Source organism: Triticum urartu, chromosome 4A, assembly GCF_056163025.1.
Source record: "Triticum urartu cultivar PI428250 chromosome 4A, HENAU_Tu73, whole genome shotgun sequence".
In the NCBI taxonomy this organism is placed as follows: Eukaryota; Viridiplantae; Streptophyta; class Magnoliopsida; order Poales; family Poaceae; genus Triticum; species Triticum urartu.
In genome coordinates this window covers 480032393-480050953 of record NC_141876.1, presented here as the reverse complement: position 1 = coordinate 480050953, position 18561 = coordinate 480032393, and the positions used below count along the sequence as shown (strand labels likewise).

At 44.5% G+C, this 18561-nt stretch overlaps 1 pseudogene; it reads right to left on the bottom strand.

Moving 5' to 3' along the window:
* The window catches only part of LOC147976228 (uncharacterized), a 29587-nt pseudogene extending 20902 nt beyond the window's left edge, over positions 1-8685 (bottom strand).
* Between the last annotated feature and the right edge of the window lie 9876 nt (positions 8686-18561).

Here is an 18561-nt window from a genome sequence, read left to right as displayed (position 1 = left end):
CTGACAATTAACTCAAATAGCTCTCTTCCAACAGTATTTCGGGCATCTAGATTAACCCAAATGAAAATGATGCAATGATATGAAATGATGTACTCTCTGAGACGAACATTTTGATATGCTACACGCCCAAAACGGATCTACGGATGCAAGGTTACGACATGATGAACATGGGCATATGAATCTAGGAATTTCGGGGACTTAGTGAAATTATACCTCTGCGAAAAGTCAACGCGGGATGAGGATATCCGAGACATGGGGAAGGAGCCGTTTGGTTGGAGGGATGGGTGGATCTGATCCACCCTCACTAGATCTGGCCGGAGTTGACTCCGGTGAGGGCGAGGGTGAACTCCGGCGAGGAGCGCGGAAGCCGAGGAGGCGGCGCACGGCACCCGAGGCAGCGGCGCGCGGCGAGCGAGTCGGCGGGGCACGACGAGCGAGGCGGCGGCGAGCACGGTGCATGGCGCGCGGCGGCGCAACTCGCCAGGTGGCGGCGCGGGAGGCATGGCGGCGGCCGCCGGCGGCGATGCGCGGGCGGCGCGGCGAGCGAGAAGGGCAGCGGAAGGTGACCTGGCGGCGGGGACGGGTGGCACTGCGATCCGGATGCGATTGGCGGCGGCGGGCGGCCGACCGGGCCGGGTGGGCCGCGGCTGGTCCCGGTGGGCCTGGCGGGTGGTGCGGCAAAGTGGGAAGGCCGGGCGGACACGTGGCGCCTGAGTGGGTGCGGGAGGCGGCGGCACTGACGTGTCGCACTCCCATTGGTCGGAGCGATGTGGTGGCGGTGGCGGACACGTCCAGCGGCGGGACGGACATGTCCGGTGGCGCGAGGAGGAAGACGCTAGGGTTTGGACTCCGCGAAAAATTCAGAGGAGAGCACATATATATATAGGTAGAGGGAGCTAGGAGAGTCCAAATGAGGCGCGGTTTGCGGCCATGCAATCGTGATCGAACAACCGAGATGATGGAGAGGGTTTAGGTGGGTTTTGGGCCACTTTGGAGGGGTGTTGGGCTGCAACACACACGAGGCCTTTTCGGTCCCTCGGTTAACCGTTGGAGTATCAAACGATGTTCAAATGGTATGAAACTTGATAGGCGGTGTACTGGTAGTAAACCAAGGCCGCTTGGCAAGTCTCGGTCCAATCCGGAAATGTTTAACCCCCACACACGAAAGAAAGGTAGAAAGGACCACCGGAGGTGATAGGAGCGCCGGAATGCAAAACGAACAACGGGGAAAATGCTCGGATGCATGAGACGAACATGTATGCAAATGAAATGCACATGATGACATGATATGCAATGCATGACACGCAAGCAATGACAAAGCAACAACAGTGAAAAACTGGAGGACACCTGGCACATCGGTCTTGGGGCGTTACAACACTCTAGCACTACAAGAGGATCTCGTCCCGAGATCTAGAATGGCACCAGAGGGACAACGGAAAAAAAGAGAGGAGGTAAAACTAAGTTGCTTCATGGACAAACAAGTGAAAACACGAACCTTGAAGAGGTTAAGCAAATGAAAGAAAGAAAGCAACAGAGATGAACAAAGTTGAAAGCACTCCGTAAAGAAAGAGGAATAAGAAAGAACCGATTCGGGTAGCATTTCGGTTGAAAGGAGATGAATGACTTGAAAAATGAAAGAGCTTGAGCAAAAATGACACAACACTCCGGTTAAGTGGATAGGCATGAAAAGAATAAGGTCCTGACAAAAATAAGAAGAAAGGTTGAAAAGAGCAACATCACAATGCCTCCGGAATGAAAGAATAGAAGTTGGATCGTCGGAACATAAGAACGGAGAAGAAAACAACATCTTCTACCTCCGATGAGCTTGAAAAGCATTTTAAGGAGAAGGTTCATACGGAGTTGTTGGAAAAGCCAACAACGAAAAGAATAAGCTTGATATGGTCTTATGGAATACATCTCAAATTATGAGGTGACAACCTGCCACTCACGAGAAAAAGAATTGGATTGGTATGACCAAGGAGACGAGAACGTATATCACCGGGAGGATAAAGAAGAACTTGGGTCCTTTATAAGCACCATAAATAGCAACAATCCTTAGGGAAGGTTTTAGGTGAAATATAACCCAAGATAACTCCAACGAAGAGGTTGATGGATTTAAAATATCCCATTCTTAACAACCTGTGAATTATGAAACATGAACTCAACTTATCAAGAATGACATAATACCATCTCAAGAAGATAAGAGAGAACAAATGCACTCCAGATTGCAAGAAGAAGAAAGCTTGAGCTTCTTAGAAGAGAATCTCGATGAAAAACTTGGAGAAGGAATTAAATCCTTGATGAACCATCATGTAGAACCTTCATGAAGAACTTCGGTAAACAAAGGAATGATCAAACGAAAAGAGAGAGAAGTTGGAAACACAAGGTGAAACCTTGTAATGGTTTAGATGGATCTTCGCGATGAAATAAATTGAGAGAGCTTGGAACTCCGGAAAAGAAAAGATGAAAACAATTGAAACCAAGAATTTTGATGAGGCTCCGGAATAAGGAATTAATCACTTGGATGAAACAAGAATAAGAATTACATTATGCTTATCCTTCACCAATTAAATTGATGACAATCAACGGATTTGACATATTACTTATTCTTGTAGAAAGGATTAAGATAGATATAGCGTCAACTTGAGAAAGGTCTTCAACGAACCACCGGTCGGGTTGAAACAACGAATAAATTGATATGATAACGAAAGAAGAGGAATCTTGCATGAACCACCGTAAGAATTAAAATGACCGAAAGGAAGATAAAGGAACACCAGTTAGAATTATGAAATGAACGAGGATACTTGAGAGAATTTAGCTACAAGTGAACGAAGAGATTCCGAGATGATTAGAGAACACCTGAATGAAGCACCGATAAGATTTAGAGAAAGAGATCCGAAAGATGAGAATGAATAATTATGAGATGATGGGCTCCGAAGAATCAGACTGAAAAGACTCCTGAATTGCTCCGGATGGGTGAAAAGAATTATCACGAATGACAACAGTTATGAGAGGACGGCATAAGGCTAGCACCATGAATCTTGAAGATAATGGAGCAACATTAAAGAGAAACTCTTCTTCGGTCTTCAAATGCAGAGAATGACGACGAGAAACACCACCTAGAATTGTTTAGACGCTCTGGAAGAATCAAAAGCGAAAAGGCTGAGCCAACGATGAGAAGATTTTTAAAGATCTTGGAGAAAGGCATTTGACTGATGAAAATTCATACTTACGTCAAACTTCAAAAGAATTTAGGATAGCTTCGGGAAAATAAGAAGAGTCAGTTAGATCCTGGGAAAGACCTGTGGGTTAGGGCCCACTCAAAAGAAACACCGTAGAACAATTGCTTGGAAGAGAGATTGCACCGGTTTAATTAAATGACTTGAATGAGATAACAACCTTGAAGGATCTTGAACGAATGTAGAGTGGAAAACACAAATCTTCGAGATATCTTGAGCACTCCGGAACAATTGAGTAGCAAGAGGTGAATGATTAAGAATTGCACCGGCATGAGAAAGTATTAGAAATACAGAAAAGAATATGATTACACCAAAAGCTTGAATTGAATCCACCGGAGAAGAAAATGAGTGATGAGAGATGAACTTGAAGCTTCGTTAGCATCTTCTGAGAATCAACGGATAATAATATTGACGGAAAAGAATGGAGATATTTCCCATCAATAAAAGGATACTTGAATACGAAATCTGAGTCGTTGAAGAAAATAAGGGAGGGAGGGCGGGAAAACAAAGGCAACTTGGGAAGGATGAAACAAACACCGTTGAGAGAGCTGATACTTGATCTTAAAGATGTTGAAATGATTGGATCCACTTGAGGAGAGACACACCGGTGAAAAGGATGGACATGACAATCTTGATTATCAAGAAGGATTTGTATCCACATCGGAGTATGAGAACACCATTTGGGGAAGGTATGGAATCAACATTAGACATTGAAGCAACTCGAATACCACAACTCAAAAACAAAACAAAGGATTGGCTTGCAGAATAAGCCAAAACAAACATATGATAGAGATTTCGTCCGAAGTTTTCGTGGTGGGGCCTACACGGGCTCGATCGTACAACACCATCATGTACAAGGCAGTGCACATGACATACGAAGCGTCCCCGATTCGGCACAGCCAAGGACTCTTTAAGACACAACGAGACCACTGTAAAACCGATCGTGGATAGGCGGACCACTAGACGTCGAACCCTAATTTCATATCATACATCCGTCGGAAAGATATCCTAAGAGCTACTTGAATTCCCACTTATAAACTCCCGAAACTTTCCGGTTATGCAATCAGGTGTTGGGGATACAGGGGTAGCATAATATCTCACCCAAAACTAGCAATCCTACATCCAGCTGTATCCATCCTTCAACACATAACCAAGAAACCTTCGGAAATCGTCTACCTCAACCTTCGAAAAGCATCCGTTATACGAGTTATGGCAATACTCCCGAACTCCCGCCCCAGTACTGGGTGGCGTCGAGGTTATCTCACCAACAACTGCATAAAAGATATTTTCGATGTCGGCGTACTAAACTCAGGTATTCCAGAACTGCAACGACAAAATTGTGACGACAACACCTCGGAGCTCAACTCCCGGGACACTGCCACAACCCCTAAATGACACGAGGCACCAAGAACAATGTTCTCGTCACAAAACCATCGGAACGATTCCAAGATACCCGCGTGATCCTAATTTTTTTTTGAAATTTGAGAAGAGAAGAGTCAAAACTCTACGTCAGGATGCCTTACCAGAGCGATGAAGGGACTAGGGAGTAAAAAGAATTCCTAAACTCTCTGATATTTAATTTCTAAATGACTCAAAACATTTTTCTAGACTCAACTCGTCCGCTAATTCGATCAAGCAGTGGGGGCTCCTAAGGTCGGGGAAGGCTCTGATACCAACTTGTAACGCCCTCGATGCAGCTATATCTCCCACGTGTCAAAGCACGACATAGAGGCATAACCGCATTGAAAGCAATGTCGCAAGTGAGGTAATATTCACACAACCCATGTAATACATAAGGGAAAGAGATACATAGTGGGCTTACAATCGCCACTTCACACAATTACATAAATAAAGCATTACAACATGCAAATACAATCAAGGTCCGACTACAGAACCAGAATAAAAGAAGAACCCCAAATGCGACAAGGTCCCCGATCGACCCCAACTGGGCTCCACTACTGATCAGCTAGAACGAAACAAGACAAAGGGCAAGATCTTCATCGAGCTCCTCCTTGAGCTTGGTTGCGTCATCTGCATGGTTCAACGGCACCTGCAAGCTGGTTTTGGAAGTATCTGTGAGTCACGAGGACTCAGCAATCTCACACCCTCGTGATCAAGACTATTTAAGCTTATAGGTAGGGTAAAAGGTATGAGGTGGAGCTGCAGCAAGCGACTAGCATATATGGTGACTAACATACGCAAATGAGAGCGAGAAGAGAAGGCAATGCACGGTCGATAAAACTATGATCAAGAAGTGATCCTAGAACAACCTACGTCAAGCATAACTCCAACACCGTGTTCACTTCCCGGACTCCGCCGGAAAGAGACCATCACGGTTACACACGCGGTTGGTGCATTTTAATTAAGGTCAACTTCAGGTTTTCTACAACCGGACATTAACAAATTCCCATCTACCCATAACCGTGGGCATGGCTTTCGAAAGTTCAAATCCCTGCAGGGGTGTCCCAACTTAGCCCATAACAAGCTCTCACGGTCAATGAATGATATTCCTTCTAGCGGGAAGACCCGATCAGACTCGGAATCCCGGTTACAAGACATTTCGACAAGGTAAAACTAAACCAGCAACACCGCCCGAATGTGCCGACAAATCCCGATAGGAGCTGCACATATCTCTTTCTCAGGGCACACTCAGATTGTCTTAGGTACGGGTAGGCTAGCCCAGAGTTGCCCCTGGTGGCCACCGGCAGCTGACAGGTTGGACCAACACTCAGCGGAGCACTGGCCCGGGGGGGTTAAAATAAAGATGACCCTTGAGTCTGCAGAACCCAAGGGAAAGAAAAGGCTAGGTGGCGAATGGTAAAACCAATGTTGGGCATTGCTGGAGGAGTTTTATTCAAGGCGAACTGTCAAGGGGTTCCCATTATTACCCAACCGCGCAAGGAACGAATAATCTGGGAACATAACACCGATATGACGGAAACTAGGGCGACAAGAGTGGAACAAAACACCAGGCATAAGGCCGAGCCTTCCACCCTTTACCAAGTATATAGATGCATTAATTTAATAAGATATATTGTGATATCCCAACAAGTAAACATGTTCCAACAAGGAACAACATCTCCATGTTCCAACAAGGAACAAACTTCAATCTTCACCTGCAGCTAACAACGCTATAAGAGGGGCTGAGCAAAGCGGTAACATAACCAAACAACGGTTTGCTAGGACAATGTGGGTTAGAGGCTTGGTTAAACAATATAGGAGGCATGATAAGAAAGTGGTAGGTATCGCAGCATAGGCATAGCAAAAGACGAGCAACTAGCAAGCAAAGATAGAAGTGATTTCAAGGGTATGGTCATCTTGCCTGAAAACCCGCAAGGAAGAAGAACGAGTCCATGATAAAGACAAACGAGCATAGACAAACGGGTCCTCACAAACGAGCGACGTTATCGAATCCAACCCGAAGAAGCAAACACCGGAAAGAAGCACACAACATAGTAAACAACCAACACATGAACATGGTATGATATGCGGGATGCAGTATGTGATGCATATGCATGATTTGACAAGGAATGTTTGAACCTGGCCTCACCTTGGAATTCCAAGAGTGCCACTGTAAAGGTGAGGTGATTTCGGTTGAAATCGATATAAAGATCACCGGAATCGGATGCACGGTTTGGAAATGGCAAGCAAAACAAATATGGCACCGGTCTGTGATAAACAGCAAGTAGCCATCTAAATGCATCAAGATAATTAAGCTACAGCACTCAAACATGGCAGCGATCCACTCATGATTCTTCAAAAAAGGTGAACACTGAGCTACGGCCAATTCATCCAGTAACAGGTTCAAACAAGCATGGCAAAAAGCAATTGGTAAACATGTTTCAGACTTAGTGAAATTAACACTTGTCTGGAATTTCAGATCCGGTAGCACACTTTGGAGCTTGAAAACTATATGCTACAGGGCCTGAACATGGCAAAGCAAAGCATGGCATAGAGATACTCAAAGAGCTTAACAAAAGTCCCTAAGTGACCTTGAGCCAAAAGGGATCAGAAAATACAATTACAAGCATGTGAACATAGCAAAAACATAATCAGATCTCAGATTTAGAGAAAAACTGGAACATGCAAAACTGATATCAAGTAGGCATGTTCACGAGCTCGATGCACTCGCTACAGAGCAAGGCATGACAATCTAAGCACACACCCATCAAGAATCCATATTATACAAGCTAGAAATGGCAAGAACAACAACATAGCATGCACGGATCAACTACAACATCTTCGGCAAAATCGCTAACAAGTAGACAATCTGCCCAGATTAATGAAATGACAAAAGTAGAGCTCGATCTCAAGCTAGGGTGCTCGATAATTGCAAACAAAGACATGGATGGATAGAGCACCACAGTATTAACAAATCATCCTTACTGATCATCCTCAAAAGAGGCACGAATCACTAGAAAACAACATGAACATATGGCATAATGATAAGAACAGATCAAGGACTTAGTGAAATTCTAAGTCCCTGAAATCAGCATTAACGAATGCACTACTTTGCAAGCTTTTGCTAGTCACCACACATATCACAAAAATACATGGCTGACACCTCTGGAAAGATGGCAAAGCATATAACAAAACTCATGTAGAGCTCAGGAGTATATCATGCACACAATAATCATGGCAAAAAAGACAAATAGCTAATTGGTGCAGCAGATCTGACAATTAACTCAAATAGCTCTCTTACAACAGCATTTCGGGCATCAAGATGAACTCAAATGAAAATGATGCAATGATATGAAATGATGTACTCTCTGAGACGAACATTTTGATATGCTACACGCCCAAAACGGATCTACGGATGCAAGGTTACGACATGATGAACATGGGCATATGAATCTGGGAATTTCGGGGACTTAGTGAAATTATACCTCTGCGAAAAGTCAACGCGGGATGAGGATATCCGGGACGTGGGGAAGGAGCCGTTTGGTTGGAGGGATGGGTGGATCTGATCCACCCTCACCAGATCTGGCCGGAGTTGACTCCGGTGAGGGCGAGGGTGAACTCCAGCGAGGAGCGCGGAAGCCGAGGAGGCGGTGCACGGCACCCGAGGCAGCGATGCGCGGCGAGCGAGGCGGCGGGGCACGACGAGCGAGGCGGCGGCGAGCGCGGCGTACGGCGCATGGCGGCGGCCGGCGGCGGTGATGCGCGGGCGGCGCGGTGAGCGAGAAGGGCGGCGGAAGGTGACCTGGCGGCGGGGACGGGTGGCGCTGCGATCCGGACGTGATTGGCGGCGGCGGGCGGCCGACCGGGCCGGGAGGGCCGCGGCTGGGCCCGGCGGGCCTGGCGGGTGGTGCGGCGAAGTGGGGAGGCCGGGCGGACACGTGGCGGCGGCTGAGTGGGTGCGGGAGGCGGCGGCGCTGACATGTCGCGCTCCCATTGGTCGGAGCGATGTGGCGGCGGCGGACACGTCCAGCGGCGGGACGGACATGTTCGGTGGTGCGAGGAGGAAGACGCTAGGGTTTGGACTGCGTGAAAAATTCGGAGGAGAGCACATATATATAGGTAGAGGGAGCTAGGAGAGTCCTAATGAGGTGCGGTTTGCGGCCACGCGATCGTGATCGAACGACCGAGATGACGGAGAGGGTTTAGGTGGGTTTTGGGCCACTTTGGAGGGGTGTTGGGCTGCAACACACACGAGGCCTTTTTGGTCCCTCGGTTAACCGTTGGAGTATCAAACGAAGTCCAAATGGTATGAAACTTGACAGGCGGTCTGCCGGTAGTAAACCAAGGCCGCTTGGCAAGTCTCGGTCCAATCCGGAAATGTTTAACCCCCACACACGAAAGAAAGGTAGAAAGGACCACCAGAGGAGATAGGAGCGCCGGAATGCAAAACGGACAACGGGGAAAATGCTCGGATGCATGAGACCAACATGTATGCAAATGAAATGCACATGATGACATGATATGCAATGCATGACACGCAAGCAATGACAAAGCAACAACAGCGAAAAACTGGAGGACACCTGGCACATCGGTCTCGGGGCGTTACTATCCTAAAGGCTGTACATGGCACAAACACTAACTAAAACATAAAAACACAATCATAACAGTAGCATAGTTGTGTGAGCACACAAAAATAGAAAGAAAAAGAGAAAAACATATTTTATTCATTGGGTTGCCTCCCAACAAGCGCTATCGTTTTATGCCCCTAGCTAGGCATAATGCATAGATTCAAGTATTGTCATCTTTAGTTTTTGCTCCATAGGTTGCCCTCATGATTGATTAATATTGTGGCTCAGTTCTTGTTCTAGGGAAGTGTTCCATACCCTTTCTTATTGGAAATTGAAATTTAGTATTCGCTTCTTTCATATCAATCACGACACCTATAGTTCATAAAACGGTCTACCAAGTATAATTGGAAAAGATGGATTGCAATCAATATCAAGAACAGTAAAATCTATGGGCACATAGTTCCTATTTGCAAGAATAAGAACATCATTAATCCTTCCCAAAGGTTTTTTTAATAGTAGAATCTTCCAAGTGCAAATTAATAGAACATTCTTCAATATTGGTAAGACCAAGCACATCACAAAGAGATTACGGAATTGTGGAAACATTAGCACCTAAATCACATAAAGCAAATCACTCATAATTTTTAATCTTGACTTTAACGGTAGGTTCCCACTCATCATATAATTTCCTAGGAATTGAAATCTCTAATTCCAACTTTTCTTCTAAAGCTTTCATCATCGCTTCTACAATATAATTAGTAAAAGCTTTATTTTGTTCATAGGAATTGGGTGAATTTAGCATGGATTGCAACAAACAAATACATTCAATCAAAGAGAAATTATCATAATTAAAGTCTTTGTAATCCAAGAGAGTCGGAACATCACTAGTTAAAGTTTTGACCTCTCCAAACCCACTTTTATCAAAATTTTCAACAAGATTTTCACCCCCGAATTATGAGGGCGCTTTCTAGCTAAAGTTGACTCTTCTTCAGTCCTATTTTCATCAATTTAAATATTACTAAACAAATAACCAATAGAATAAACACCAATCATTTTAAGATCTTCATTATTATTATGAAACCAATCGGTAGAAAACGCTCTTTCTAAAAAATTCTCTTTTAGCTCTAAGCATAGTGCTTCTTAATTTCATCCATAGAAACATACATAGCTTTAATTGACTCGTTAACATCAACCTTTGGTGGAAATTTTTTAATATTGACATTTTCTACATCATGTGAAATTCTATCAATGCTTCTAGACATATCAAGTTTACTCAATTTTCTTCTATTGTAGTATTGAAAACTTTTTGTGCATTGATAGATTCTTTAATATTACTCTCAAGATAGAGCGGTTCCTATTATTATTGTAAGAACAATTTTCATAGGAATTGCCATAATTATTAGCGGAATTTCTAGGAAAAGGCCTAGGATTAAAATTACCTAAGCATTGTTATTAAAATTGTTTTACGAGACACAATTCACACTACGGGATCACTGTTTTGCTCAATCAAAGTACACGAAGGCACATCATTAAGATCAATAGGAGCATTTTTACTAGCAACCAATTTCATAAGAGCATCAACTTTTTCACTCAAAGTACTAATTTCTTCAACCGAGTTAACTTTTTTCATAGTAGGTGCTCTTTCGGTATGCCATTGTGAATAATTCTCCATAATTTTATCTCACAATTTAGTGGCTTGACCAAAGTAATTTCCATAAAAGTACCACCCGTGGCGGAATCTAAAAGAGGCGGTGGAAAGGACTCCCATGGGCCCCACTATCCTGCTGGGCGCGCTAATGGCCTCTGGCGTGCCCTGGTGTCTTGTGGGCCCCACATGCCTCCACTAGTGCACTTCCTTGGCTCCCAAGTTGTCTTGTGGGCAGAAAAAATTCTCCGAAAAGTTTCACTGTGTTTGGACTCCATTTGATATCAATATTCGGCGAAGTAAAAAGCAACAACTGACACTGGGCACTATGTCAATAGATTAGTCCCAAACAAATTATATAAAGTTGCTATAAAATGAATGTAAAACATACAAGAATGATAATATAACAACATGGAACAATAAAAAATTATAGATACATTGGATACGTATCAACACCTTTTGAGAGGGACACACATTAATCGTGAATTTATTTGAATACTCTATGTGCTTCACTTATATCTTTTGAGCTAGGTAGTTGCTCTAGTGCTTCACTTATATCTTTTTAAGAGCACGATGGTGGTTTTATTTTGAAGAAACTGATGAACTCTCATGCTTCACTTATATTACTTTGAGAGTCTTATAAATAGTATGGCAATTTGCTTGGGTCATCAATTTAGACCTAATATGATGGGCATTCAAGAGGGATATAATAAAAACTTTCATGGAGATCTTTGAATATATGAGAAGTTTGACTCTGTGCATTTGTTTTGAGATATAAAGATGGTCATATTAGAGTCATGCTAGTGAGTAGTTGTGCTTTAGTAAGAATATTTGTGTTAAGGTTTCTGATTCCCGAAGCATGCACGTATGGTGATGACCCACAAGTATAGGGGATCAACTGTAGCTCTTTTTGATAAGAGTGTCGAACCAAACAAGGAGCAGAAGGAAATGACAAGTGGTTTTCAGCAAGGTAATGTCTGCAAGTGCTGAAATTGTAAGTAGCAGAGTAGTTTGATAGCAATGTAATTTGTAACAAGAAAGTAACGATAGTAGTAACAAAAGTGCAACAAGGTAGCCCAATCCTTTTGAGGCAAAGGACGGGCCAAAACGGTCTCTTATGATAAGCAACGCGTTCTTGAGGGTACACGGGAATTTCATCTAGTCACTTTCATCATGTTGGCTTAATTCGTGTTCGGTACTTTGATAATTTGATATGTGGGTGGACCGGTGTTTAGGTGCTATTCTTACTTGAACAAACCTCCTACTTATGATTAACCCCCCCACAAGCATCCACAACTACGAGAAAAGTACTAAGAATAAATTCTAACCATAGCATTAAACTTTTGGATCCAATCGGTCCCTTACGGAACTGCGCATAAACTGGGGTTTAAGCTTCTATCACTCTCGCAACCCATCATCTAATTGTTACTCCACAATTCATTCCCTTAGGCCCAAATATGGTGAAGTGTCATGTATTCGACGTTCACATGACACCACTAAGTGAATCACAACAAACATACTATCAAAATATCAAACACATATCAAATTCACATGATTACTTGCAACATGATTTCTCTCGTGACCTCAAGAACAAAAGTAACTACTCACAAACGATAATCATGCTCAAGATCATAGGGGTATTAAATAGCATATTGGATCTGAACATATAATCTTCCACCAAATAAACCATATAGTAATGAGCTTGTCATGACCGGTTTTCCAATAAAAATGTTTATTGAGAAACCAATCTTTTGAGTCCAGTATGAGAAAAATCCTCCTTACTGGTAGACAAATTCTTGATACAATAAGCCAGTAGCATAAAATATATTACAGGGTCGAGCTACAGTTGCTCAACCAAATTATTACAAGCACGCCAATAATTATACATAATGGTGGATATGACACAGTGGTGTGGAGGCATACTACTGACTCGAGGATAGGGCGGTGGTGGAAAATCACAGCGGGGAGTGAGATACATGACTCTAAAACTGGCATCTCATCGAGCGTCGAGGTGAGGCTCAATGAATTTATTTGGTAGCGGAAGCGGATATAATACAGTGACCAAATCCAGGGTCGCACGAGACTGACTGGGATTCCTCTAGGCGTTGGACTCGCTATCAAATTCTTCATCCATGAGATCGCCTTCGTCAGCATCTGGCCAAATCAACAAGCCAGGTGAGTACTTTGAAAGTACTCGCAAGACAGTTCGGACGTAAGATATAACAAATGCATGCATGGATGCGTCATGATTAATTTACCAATGCACATTCAAAATTTAGCAAGCAAGGTAAGTAAAAAGGGAATCGGCGGTAGTCCGCCTGAAAACCCAACAAAAAGAAATAATAGGAAACCGATCGGGTGTCTGAAGCGACACCTCGAAGGGTGAACAAATAAATAAAGATCATGCCGCAGTCGGGCGTCTAAGCGACACCACGTAAAGGGCTTAAACTGAAAATAAAATACATGCATTCCACAGTCGGACGTCGGGGCGACATCACAGAAAGGGCTTATATTGAAAGTAAATAATAACAATGCGACAGTCGGACGTCTGAGCGACATCGCAGAAAGGGCTTTTATTGAAAGTAAATAATAACAATGCCACAGTCGGACGTCTGAGCGACATCGCAGAAAGGGCTTTTATTCACAAGTAAATAATACTCATAATAAATATTCAATTCATGATAATAAACGGGTTAGTCCATCCACAGGAATAAAGATTTAACTGGACTTAGCACTCATGTGATTCACCGAAGTCTCTGTCATCAAAACTGACATTTTGTCAGGATAAGATAATATCGAACTTGGACATGGAATAGATGATTCAAAGGAATATATGACTCTGCAGAGTTTGTACGAAATTTTTTCCCACAGCCAATGGATTTTCCGTAGTCACGAAGGACTAGTTCCGTTTACGGTATTTCGGAAGAAAACACAGCTAACCAGTACACACCCATCCTACCTCTCGATGCCAGGAATCACCCTAGACATCGTCCAAGAAAAACTTTTGAGACGGGGAGATCACAATCTCGAATAGCATGGGATCAAATTTATATACGCGCGCTCTAAGGGGTGCCCCCCTCTTGGTCCCAACCGGAAACACCCATGCCCCCTGACCGGATGACTAGCTTTAATCCAGGGCCATGGAACCATCATCACGGCCTCTCCTTTTGGTGTGTACCAAGAAAGCGGTTTGCAACTTACTAAGCCATATTCCTTGCGGAAAACATGTGGTAGTACAGGGAAGGAAAAATGGAAGGAACTGGACCGATACGGGTTGACACTGAAGTCATATAGTCTGGCATAAGACTGGCATGCTACAACACTGCCATCTTACCCATCCTCATGCCAACACATGGCCATGCATACTCACATCCATCCACTTATGGATTTTCGAAACTCACTTGCCTCAACGTTGCATGTAACATGACATTCGTCGGTATGCTCATCAACATGCCATGAAACTACTTAATGCAAACATGTCAAAACAATCATCATATCAAAAGTTCAAACATGCTTGCCTGGTTCAGAGTAGTCGGAGCCTAGCTCGGTGAAGTTCGCGGTCCCGTCACCTCCTTCGGTGTCTACGGTATAAAGAAACATACGCGCTAACGTAAATACTGTGAGGTGCACAAAATTATTCCAAATATTTTTCAAATAAATCTGATAAAAAGCTAGAGAAAATTCTAAGGAGGACAGAAAAAGAATCAATCAAAAATACTTTTTTGTTTAAAAGTTATAAGGGTTTTAGTCCAGGTACTCATCTGTAATGAAACAGAAAGTTCCCAGGGGCTAACTTATAAAAACAGAAAACGCTTCGATTGAGAATACGCCGGCCCAGAGGGGAGACGCATTTTGGCAGAAGACGTTTTCAGAAAACGGTTCGTTTAAAAGATCAGAGAGGCTGACAGGCGGGTCCCGCCCGTCAGGTTTGAAATTTCAAAAGAGGCGGCAGAGCTCGACGGTGCCTGAGAGCCGCGGTGGTCACCGGCGGCGATCCACGGCGAGACAGGGGGATCGGAGGTTACCAACGTGTTCACCGTGTCCTTCCGCGTCGATGGGTGGTGGTGGTCGCCGGCGAGCACCACGTCGACGGCGGCCCTTGCTCCGGCGGACGATGGTTCGGGCGTTGATGGAGCTCACCGAGGAGGGCTGCAAGGATCGAATTGAAGTGGGGGTTAGCTCTCTGGTTGCTCGAGGAGGTTACTGACAAAGTTTGGGCGCCGGGGATGGTCTCACCGGAGTGAATCAAGACGGAGGCCGAGGCGGAACGAGGCGGCCGGAGTCGAGGAAGAAGGTCCCCTCGAGGCTCTTCTAGTTGCTGGGCGGGGTCCAGTGTGGTGGTGGAGGTGTGTGGGGGCGAGAGTGAGCTTGGGGGCGCTATATATAGCCGGCCCGAGGCGGTTGCCGTGAACGGGATAAGTCCGGCGAGTGATTACGGCGGCGCTGTGGTTGGGCAGTTGGATTAGGGGCTTGGGCATCGACTAGATGAAGTAACGAGCCCATCCCGGTGCGTAACTCAGCAAGGGGGGAGGAGGTTACAGCCTGTCCCAACAGAACGGCCGTGCGGCACGTCGGCGGCAGGGAGCGCGCCCTGCGCGTGCCAGGCCACAGCGACGGTGCTGCATGCGTGCGCTGGCAAGGGAGACGGCCACGCGGAGCTCCCAGGTGGCTTGGGCGGTGCAGAACGGCGTTGTGCCATAGGGTGCCTTCTGTCGGCCGCCACGGGAGGTCCCGACGCTGCAGAAGACGCCGGCGAGGGCGGGCCAGCGTGCCACCGACGCCAGGAACCGGCCAAGCGTGCGTGCGGTGCTCCGGACAGGGAGGAGGGGCTGTGCGCAACGCGCCAGGCGCACTGTCGACGCGTGACTGAACTCTGATGAAGGAAAAACGACACTGAACTCTAAAACCCTGAACTTTTCTGAAAATGCAGGGAAACAGTGCCGGCCAGGTGTTCGACAGAATGATTTTGGTATGTAGGGGTTTCTCCTTGAGCTGAAACTTGGTGGGGTGGCCTCTCATTGCACCAGGAGGCTGCCTGAATTTTGGTAGAATTTTTGGAGAAGAGGAGATATGAATTTCACCAAATTTGGCAAATCTGGTCCAAACTTGCAGAGACTGAAATTTGAAAAATTTGAAAAGAGGGAGAGTGGATCAAGATGGTTCTGGGTTGTGGATGGTAAGGACAATCCAGAGGAGTTGGTTTGAGATAAAAACTCAAAGGCAATGAGGTACTTGCTTTGAAAATTACTTAGGCTCATAATGAAAGACAGAATTGTTTTGGGAGATAAAATAAATGAAATAAAATTCAAAAATGGTTTGGACTTGATGGGACAGAGAATTTAGATTGTTCCAAAGTGGAGGGAGGGGTTTTGGGAGGTCTTTCCACATGAGGCAAAATAAAATCATGGGTGGTTCCAAAATGAGAGAAGCCCCAAAAACTCCTAGGGTTTTCCTTTTAAATGAAAATAATCAAATTCAAAAAAATACATTTGAGAGGAGAAGAATTTAGAAGAAAAGTTTCCATAATTCAAACACCCAATTTGAAAAGGATGTAAATGAAAATCCTTGCCAAAGGTGAAAGTTTTTTAAGAGAGAGGTTTTCTAAAAAAAAATTAAATGGCCTCTCTTCAAAAACCAACAACGTTTTTGCTAAAAACCAAAAGAAAATTTTGGAGTGTCACAGAACTGCAATATGTAATTGATACGTCTCCAACATATCTATAATTTATGAAGTATTCATGCTACTATATTATATGTTTTGGATGTTTATGGGCTTTATTATACACTTTTATATTATTTTTGGGACTAACCTATTAACCGGAGGCCCAGCCCAAACTGTTGTTTGCTTGCCTATTTCAGTGTTTCGAAGAAAAGGAATATCAAACGGAGTCTTGGAGTTATTTTTGGAATGGAAGCAATCCAGGAGACTTGGAGTAGATGTAAGGGAAGCTTCGAGGAAGCCACGAGGCAGGGAGGCTATATATGTCCATATACCCTAAAAACATCAGAGGAGCGGAATAGATCGGGAGTTCCACCGCCAGAAGCCTTCATAGCCACCGAAACCAATCTAGACCCATTCCGGCACCCTGCCGGAGGGGGGAATCCCTCTTCGGTGGCCATCTTCATCATCCCGGCGCTGTCCATGACGAGGAGGGAGTAGTTCACCCTCGGGGCTGAGGGTATGTACCAGTAGCTATGTGTTCGATCTCTCTCTCTCTCTCTCTCTCTCTCTCTCTCGTGTTCTTGAGGTGATACGATCTTGATGTATCACGACATTTGCTTTTATAGTTGGATCTTATGATGTTTCTCCCCCTCTACTCTCTTGTAATGGATTGAGTTTTCCCTTTGAAGTTATCTTGTCGGATTGAGTATTTAAGGATTTGAGAACACTTGATGTATGTCTTGCATGTGCTTATCTGTGGTGACAATGGGATATCACGTGATCCACTTGATGTATGTTTTGGTGATCAACTTGCGAGTTCCGTGACCTCGTGAACTTATGCATAGGGTTTGGCACACGTTTTCTTCTTGACTCTCTGGTAGAAACTTTGGGGCACTCTTTGAAATTCTTTGTGTTGGTTGAATAGATGAATCTGAGATTGTGCGATGCATATCGTATAATCATACCCGCGGATACTTGAGGTGACATTGGAGTATCTTGGTGACATTAGGGTTTTGGTTGATTTGTGTCTTAAGGTGTTATTTTACTATGAACTCTAGGGTTGTTTGTGACACTTATAGGAATAGCCCAATGGATTGATCGGAAAGAATAACTTTGAGGTGGTTTTGTACCCTACCATAATCTCTTCGTTTGTTCTCCACTATTAGTGAATTTGGAGTGACTCTTTGTTGCATGTTGAGGGGTAGTTATATGATCCAATTATGTTATTAATGTTGAGAGAACTTGCACTAGTGAAAGTATGAACTCTAGGCCTTGTTTCAACACATTGCAATACCGTTTGTGCTCATTTTTATCATTAGTTATGTTGCTGTTTTTATATTTTCAGATAACAAAAACCTATATCTACCATCCATATTGCACTTGTATCACCATCTCTTCACCGAACTAGTGCACCTATACAATTTACCATTGTATTGGGTGTGTTGGGGACACAAGAGACTCTTTGTTATTTGGTTGCAGGGTTGCTTGAGAGAGACCATCTTCAACCTACACGCTCCCACAGATTGATAAACCTTAGGTCATCCACTTGAGGTAAATTTGCTACTTTCCTACAAACCTCTGCACTTGGAGGCTCAACAACGTCTACAAGAAGAAGGTTGCATAGTAGACATCAGTAATCAACACTACTAGTCACCCATAAGCACCAATCTATAGTTCCGGTAACAAGATTGAACACAATAGATGAACTAGGGTTTGAGAGGAGATGGTGTTGTTGAAGATGTTGATGGAGATTGCCCTCCGCAAGATGGTAGAGTTGTTGGTGATGATGATGATGATGGTTTCCCCCTCCGGGAGGGAAGTTCCCCCGGCAAAAGTGCTCTTGCCCAAGTTCCGCCTCGAGGTGGCGGCGCTTCGTCCCGAAAGTACTCTCCTTATTTTTTCTATGTCAAAATGACCTATATACCAGAAGGTGGGCACCGGAGGTGGGCCTGGGTGAGCACAACAAACCAGGGTGCGCCTGGGATCCCTGGTGTGCCCAGGTGGGTTGTGCCCACCTGGTGGGACCCATCTAGTAGTTATTTGCTC